This window comes from Triturus cristatus, chromosome 5_2, assembly GCF_964204655.1.
Source record: "Triturus cristatus chromosome 5_2, aTriCri1.1, whole genome shotgun sequence".
Lineage (NCBI taxonomy): Eukaryota > Metazoa > Chordata > Amphibia > Caudata > Salamandridae > Triturus > Triturus cristatus.
Genome location: NC_140588.1, coordinates 13,142,399 through 13,149,142, shown reverse-complemented (window position 1 = coordinate 13,149,142; position 6,744 = coordinate 13,142,399).

Here is a 6,744-nt window from a genome sequence, read left to right as displayed (position 1 = left end):
GAGGAATGTTTTGGAGGCCCTGCAAAAAGCAGGCCAAACTATCAAGGCTACTAAGTGCCAGATAGGGCAGAGTCAGGTTGTGCACCTGGGCCACCTTGTAGGTGGAGGCCAGGTTCAACCATTGCAGAGCAAAATCCAGAATAATGGACTGGGTTGCTCCAACTACCCAGACTCAGGTGAGAGCCTTCTTAGTCCTGACTGGGTATTACAGAAGATTTGTCAAGGGGTATGGATCAACAGTGACACCCCTGAGTGGCGTAACCTCTAAGAAAATGCCCAAAAGGGTTTAGTGGACAGTTAGCTGTCAAAAGGCATTTGATGACCTGAAGCAGGCCATGTGCACTGCTCCCATTCTGCAAAGTCCTAATTACTCCAAAAGGCTCATTGTACAAACAGATGCATCTGAGTTGGGGGTAGGGGCTGTACTGTCACAGTTGAATGATGAAGGTCAGGATCAACCAGTAGCTTTCATAAGCAGAAGGTTGACTCCCAGAGAGAAACATTGGTCAGCCATTGAGAGGGAGACCCTTTGCTGTAGTTTGGGCTCTGAAGAGGTTGAGGCCATACTTGTTTGGTACTCACTTCATTGTTCAGACAGACCATAAGCCCCTCTTATGGCTAAAACAGATGAAGGGTGAGAACCACAAACTTCCCAGGTGGTCCATTTCCCTACAGGGGATGGACCATAGTGTGGAACATAGACCTGGTGTCATGTTCTCACTCACCTCCTCGCTTCCTGCCGAATGGCAGCAAGGCATTCTCCTATCGGAACGAGACTCCTCCCACCAAAGGCGGCCTGGCAGGGTTGCCGTCTAGTTGTTGGAGGTCGACGCAGCTGACGCCACTGGGCAGCCGGCACTTCCGGTTAGTTCTGCTTATCAAGTCCGAAGACGCCCACATCAGCGCTTCGGATACTTCCACGGAGCTTCGCAGGAACGCAGGAGCGTGTGCGAAGGCTCCATCAGCAACCGGACTCCCCGTCCGGACCGCGCAAGGGCGCCCAAAGATCCTTCCTATGTGACTCGTGCGAAGGCACGGGGTCACGCTTGCCTTGTCCTTCTCATCAGCGCTTGACCCTTTCTTCGCGGCTCGTGCGACGGCACGAAGTCGCGCTTACCTTTGCCCCTAGCAGCAGCGCATGAGCGCTTGACCCTTTCCTTTGCGGCTCGTGCGACGGCACGAAGTCGTGCTTGCTTTGTTTCTTCACCGCAGCACAGGAGCGCTTGACCCTTTCCTTTGCGACTCGTGCGACGGCACGAAGTCACGCATGCTTTGTTTCTTCACCCCAGCGCAGGAGCACTTGAACCTTTCCTTTGCGGCTCGTGCGACGGCACGAAGTCACGCTTGCTTTGGTCCTTCTCCCCAGCGCAGGAGCGCTTGACCCTTTCCTTCGTGACTCGTGTACGGCACGGAGTTGCGATAACGTACCCTTCACATCAACGCAGGAGCGCTTTCTTTCAGGTGGTGTCGACACAAGACCCGCAGATCCACAGAAGGGACCTCACCACGACATCCACCATATTACCCTCACCCGCTTCTTGACAGCCTCCCCCGGTTCCCTCTTTGACCTGGTTAGTGTATTTGGTCCTTCCAGGAGGAGAAGGGCGCAGGAGGGGGTTGTCCACGTCGTCCCCGTGGGATCTCTCCACAAGCAGGAGGTAAGAATTGTGGGGATCTGACACCTGGGAGTAACCATGCCAATGCAGATGGACTCACCAGATATTTCCACTTAGAACATGAAGACTCAACTGGTCAAGGTTAGTTTAATGATCTGCATTTGGGGGGGTTGTGTGGGATAGTAGGATCTGCCTCTTATGGTTGCATCCACTTTTTGCTGGTGTTTCACTGTTTTTTGACTTTAGTCTGGTTGGGGCCCTGCTATTCAGTACCCCAGCCTAGGTGCTTCCTCTCTAAATTGATTGCATGTACTTTAGGTACACTCCAGATTAGATTCTGGTGTACCCTTTTGAGTCCCTAGTATATGGTAAACTAGGTACCCAGGGCATAGGTACCCCAGAGGCCTACCAGGGGCTGAAGCATGTATTGTGCCTGTTAGACCTGGCACCTTGCCGTGGGTCTCCCCTCCATTTTGTCTGTTGCCTCTTGTGTTTTTGCTAGTGTTAGTTGCTCAGGGCACTTTGCCACTGCTGTCCAGTGCCACAGTGCAAGTGCTCCCTATTGTAAATTAATGTATGAATTTGTGATTCCATGATTGGTTGGTTTGGTTTACCTGTCAGACCCTAGTACAGTGCACCAGGAGTGCCCAGGGCTTGTAAATCCAAATGCTCCTGGTGGGCTTGCAGCACTGGTTGTGCTACCCACAGAAGCAGTCTGTAATAGTGTGTCTAAGGTCTGCCGTTGTAGAGCCTGCGTGCAGTCTGGTACTGTCATGCTGACTGGGCAAGTGCACCCACTTGCCAGTCCCTAAACCTTCCCTTTTCTTCATATCAGACACCCCTATGGTAGGCCCAAGGGCAGGGTGCATTGTAAGGATAAGGTAGGACATGCCCTGGTGTGTGTGGCATGTTCTAATAGTGAATTACAGCCATTTTCGTTTTTCACTATTGCAAGGCTACCTCTTCTCCATAAGCCAGAATGGGCAGTTTGATTATTACATTTTATAATCCTTTTTTTTTTTTTTTTTTTTTAAATATTTTTATTGAACAGGCTGGTGAGTAAGACATACATTAATACATGTATTTGTTCACAAAAGGGAAGGGAAAAAAAGGAAGAAAAAAGAAAAAACCAAACCAAATAGACAAAATTAAGCTCAAAGGAGGAGCAGCACTATTCCATGAATGAACCCCAATTCTTTTCGTGTTTCATCAAGGAGCGGGTCCCCCTAAGATTGGCTAATGAAGCCTCCATTGAGTAAATCTCAGTTACCAGTGTCCACCAATCCCACACCGATGGTGGATCAGGGCGAGTCCAGGCTCTGGCCAAAGTCAGTTTAGCACAAGACATGAGAATTGAAGCCAGAGCATCCTGAGAGGAAGGAGTGGGATTGATATCTAATAGGACAAAGGAGGCGGAGAATAAGGGGAGCTGAGTTGACCTAATTTCGAGAACCTTACGGATGTCTGACCAGTAATCCTTAAGAGTGGGACAAGAGAACAACATATGTGCCAGATCAGCTGCGTGGGCCGAGCATTTGGGGCATTTGGTATGGTCGTTCGTAGTATTGTTAAGAGACCATCTGGAAATGATTTCTGGTGTGTAATATAGCATGCAAGTCGTTCTAAATTGCTGTAGCCTCAGGCTAGAAGAGTGGACACTGCTGTTAATATTAGATAGGGAACGTTCTATATCTTTCAAAGTGACATTTGTACCTAAGACCCTACCCCATTTGGCAGCTAATTTAGAACAGTCGTTTAGTTTGAAGTTGGTTAAAAAACTATAAGTGTTACTTATTGCTGATTTAGTTGTTGAGGAGTAAAAGTGGGTCCAGATATCGCAGTCTGTAGTCTCAAATAGTCGTTTTTTGTTCACCAGATAATCATGTATCTGTCGATGTTTATATCTCATAGATTCCGGGAGGCCATAAAGTAGTTTAAGTGTATTAAAGTCTAAAAAGCCTTGTATGCCGTATAAGTCCCCTAAATGCCTAATGCCCCATCTTGCCCAGCTTTGAGCATTGTGTTCGTTAAAAATTCCCGGAAGACCCGGGTTCCCCCACAACAGTAGTTTTGAATGATAAAAAGTAGTTTTGCAAAAAATAAGTATGTTAGCCCATATCTTTGCAATATCTCTTGCGGTCTTGAATTTTACTCTTTTAAAGTAATTGGGGTCATTGACTCGTAATAAGAACATATTAGCATCTTGTTTTAACATAAAAGAATGAAAAAAAGATGCTCCACCTTGGTTTAATAACGAACGAATACGAAAAACAAAAGCCGACCAAAAATATAATTTAAAATCGGGAAAATTAAGCCCTCCCAAGTTTATGTTATTTTTCAAAGAGTTCAATGACCTCCTCGCTTTTTTATAGCCCCATATAAAGCTACTAAATGCGCCGTCTAGTTGTTTGAAAAACAGATTGTTTAGGGCCAACGGAATAGAGCGGAATAAGTACATGAATTTGGGTAATACCTTCATCTTGATTAAGTTAATTCTGCCGATGATATTCAGTGGTAATCTGTGCCATTTTTTTAATAATGAGATGGTAGATTTAACTAGTTCATTGTAGTTTATGTTGTTGATTTCTTGAATTTTAGCCGTTAACTTAACACCTAAGTAGGTGGCGCTTTTACAAATCTCAGGAACTGGGACGGCAGGGGTATAGTTGGTTATGATTTGGGTCTTCTGTAAGTTGAGCCTATAACCGGAGACAATCCCAAATTTTTCGGCCTCAGAAACTATGCCTTGGAGTGCCGCCACAATATCCTGTGAGTAGACCGCGATATCGTCGGCATATGCAGTTATTTTTAGTGTTTGATTGCCTGAGCTAAAAGGAACAATTTGGGTTTGTAACTGGAGAGCATGTAGGAATGGTTCCAATGAGAGGGCAAATAAAAGAGGCGAGAGAGGGCAGCCCTGGCGAGTACCTCGTAAAATTGGAAACTCTTGAGAAGACAGGCCCCCATAGGATGTATAGGCTGTTGGGTTGTCATACAGAGCCTGTATAGCTCGTAAGAATTGCCCCCCAAAGCCCAGCTTAGAGAGGACACACCAGAGGTAGTCCCAGCCCACTCGGTCAAAAGCCTTCTCGGCATCTAATAAAATCATGCCGAGCGGAATGGATTCTATCTCTGCTACGTCAAATGCCGTGATAGCCATATTCACATGTGCTGTTGTGTCCCTCCCTGTTATAAACCCGTGTTGTTGGGGGTTAACAATTAAAGGCAGGAATGGAGACAGTCTTATAGCTAGTATTTTAGCAAATATTTTAGCAGCGGTATTGATCAACGATATAGGTCGGTATGATCCTCTCTCCTCCTTTGGTTTGTTCTTTTTTAGAAAAAATAATTTTTTTGCCCTGTTCCATGATTTTGGGGCCTTTCCATTGCGCCCAACAGCTTGTATAACCTCCAGTAGCAAGGGCCCCAGTTCGGCTATGCAGGTTTTGTAAATCTACAAAGGGATTGTGTCCTCCCCTGCAGCTTTCCCTGCTGGTAGTAGTTCTATTGCCTGATGTAATTCGGCTCCTGTGATAATATCTGACATCGATTCTTGCATTGTGTTAGACTCTGGATTGGTTAAGAACTTATCAACATAGTCCTGGATTGCTTCTAAATTGGGAGTGCTTTCTGGAGTGTATAATGTGCTATAGTAATCCGCGAATTGTTCTACTATTTCTCTCTGTTGGTTGAAAATTTTACCATTACTGCCCCGGATGCTTGTGATCAGTGTATGGGCTCTATCCTCAGCAACCTTATAGGCAAGAATTTTGCCAATCTTGTCTCCGCTTTCGTATTGTGAAATCTTGTATTTGTGAATGTTTGCGCTGCTCTTTTGGATGAATTTCTTTTTAGCCTCGTTCTTAAGTGAGCAAAGTTTGAGGCTGATCTCTGTAATCCCAGGTGAATTTAATCGAAGTGCAGAAGCCAAGGTTTCTTCTTGGGATGCAATTTTAGAAATGATCTGTGCCTTGTGCTTTCTGTATTCGGTGTTTTTCCTAATCACATAAGCTTGGGTAAAACCCCTAATAGCCGCTTTGCATGCATCCCAGACCATGAGACAAGAAGTAGTCTCGATGTTAATGTAAAGAAATTCGGTCAGGTGTGATTTAAGCTGTGACACATATTGTGCGTCTGAGAGTAGGTGCCTAGGGAAGGAAAATGGTCTGGGAGGGACCCTGATGTGTGGTATAGTGATTGCTAAGATTATTGCGTTGTGATCAGATAAGATTCGAGGACATAGGATCATCGTGCTATGTTTTAATAGGTTGTCACTAATTAGTGCCATATCCAGCCTAGAGCAAGATCTATGTGGTGCCGAATAGTACGTGTATCCTGGTGTGTTCGGATGTAAATATCGCCAAGCATCCTTAATATTGTGAATACGACAGATGTCATATATAGATGACCTAGTTTTGCGCATCCTATGAAAGCTTCCTGGATAAGTTGAGTCTATTTTATAATTCATTATGCAGTTAAAATCCCCCATAATAACGAGTTCCCGATCCCAATCCAGGAGTTTTATGTTCAATAAATCATAGATACTTGGATCATCAGTATTAGAGCCGTATACTACACAAAGGACATACATATAGTTATCGAAGCGGAGTTGGACCATCGCCAGTCTTCCGTCTTGACTATGAAAGGTCTGCAGTGTTTCAGATTTGAATCTTTTTTCTGTGAGGATAGCCACTCCTCTTGTGGAGAGTCCAAAAGTAGAGCAAACCAGAATCTGGTAACCCAATTGTTTAAGTAGTTTTTTATCCTTGCCGGCAATGTGCGTTTCTGAGAGTAAGGCAAAATGAGGGTTGTGCAATTTAAGTTCTTCTGAAATCAACATTCTCTTATTCTTGCTGTTGAGCCCTGCTACGTTCCAAGCCATTATCTTTATTTCATGCATTTGTGAATAATTGGATTTTTCAGCCTGAAAACGGGTATCATTAAGTATTCATTGTTACTCGTATGTGAGGTCATATATAAGGACCAAAGGGACAGTACTGGTTTGTCCTCAAAACACTCTTTCTCAGCAGCCTGAAACAAATTTTTATTGATTTTAACCCACCCGAACCCCCCCACCTCCCCCCCCACCCTGATTCTGACCCCCGAGGGGGAAGAACCGCCCTTGAGT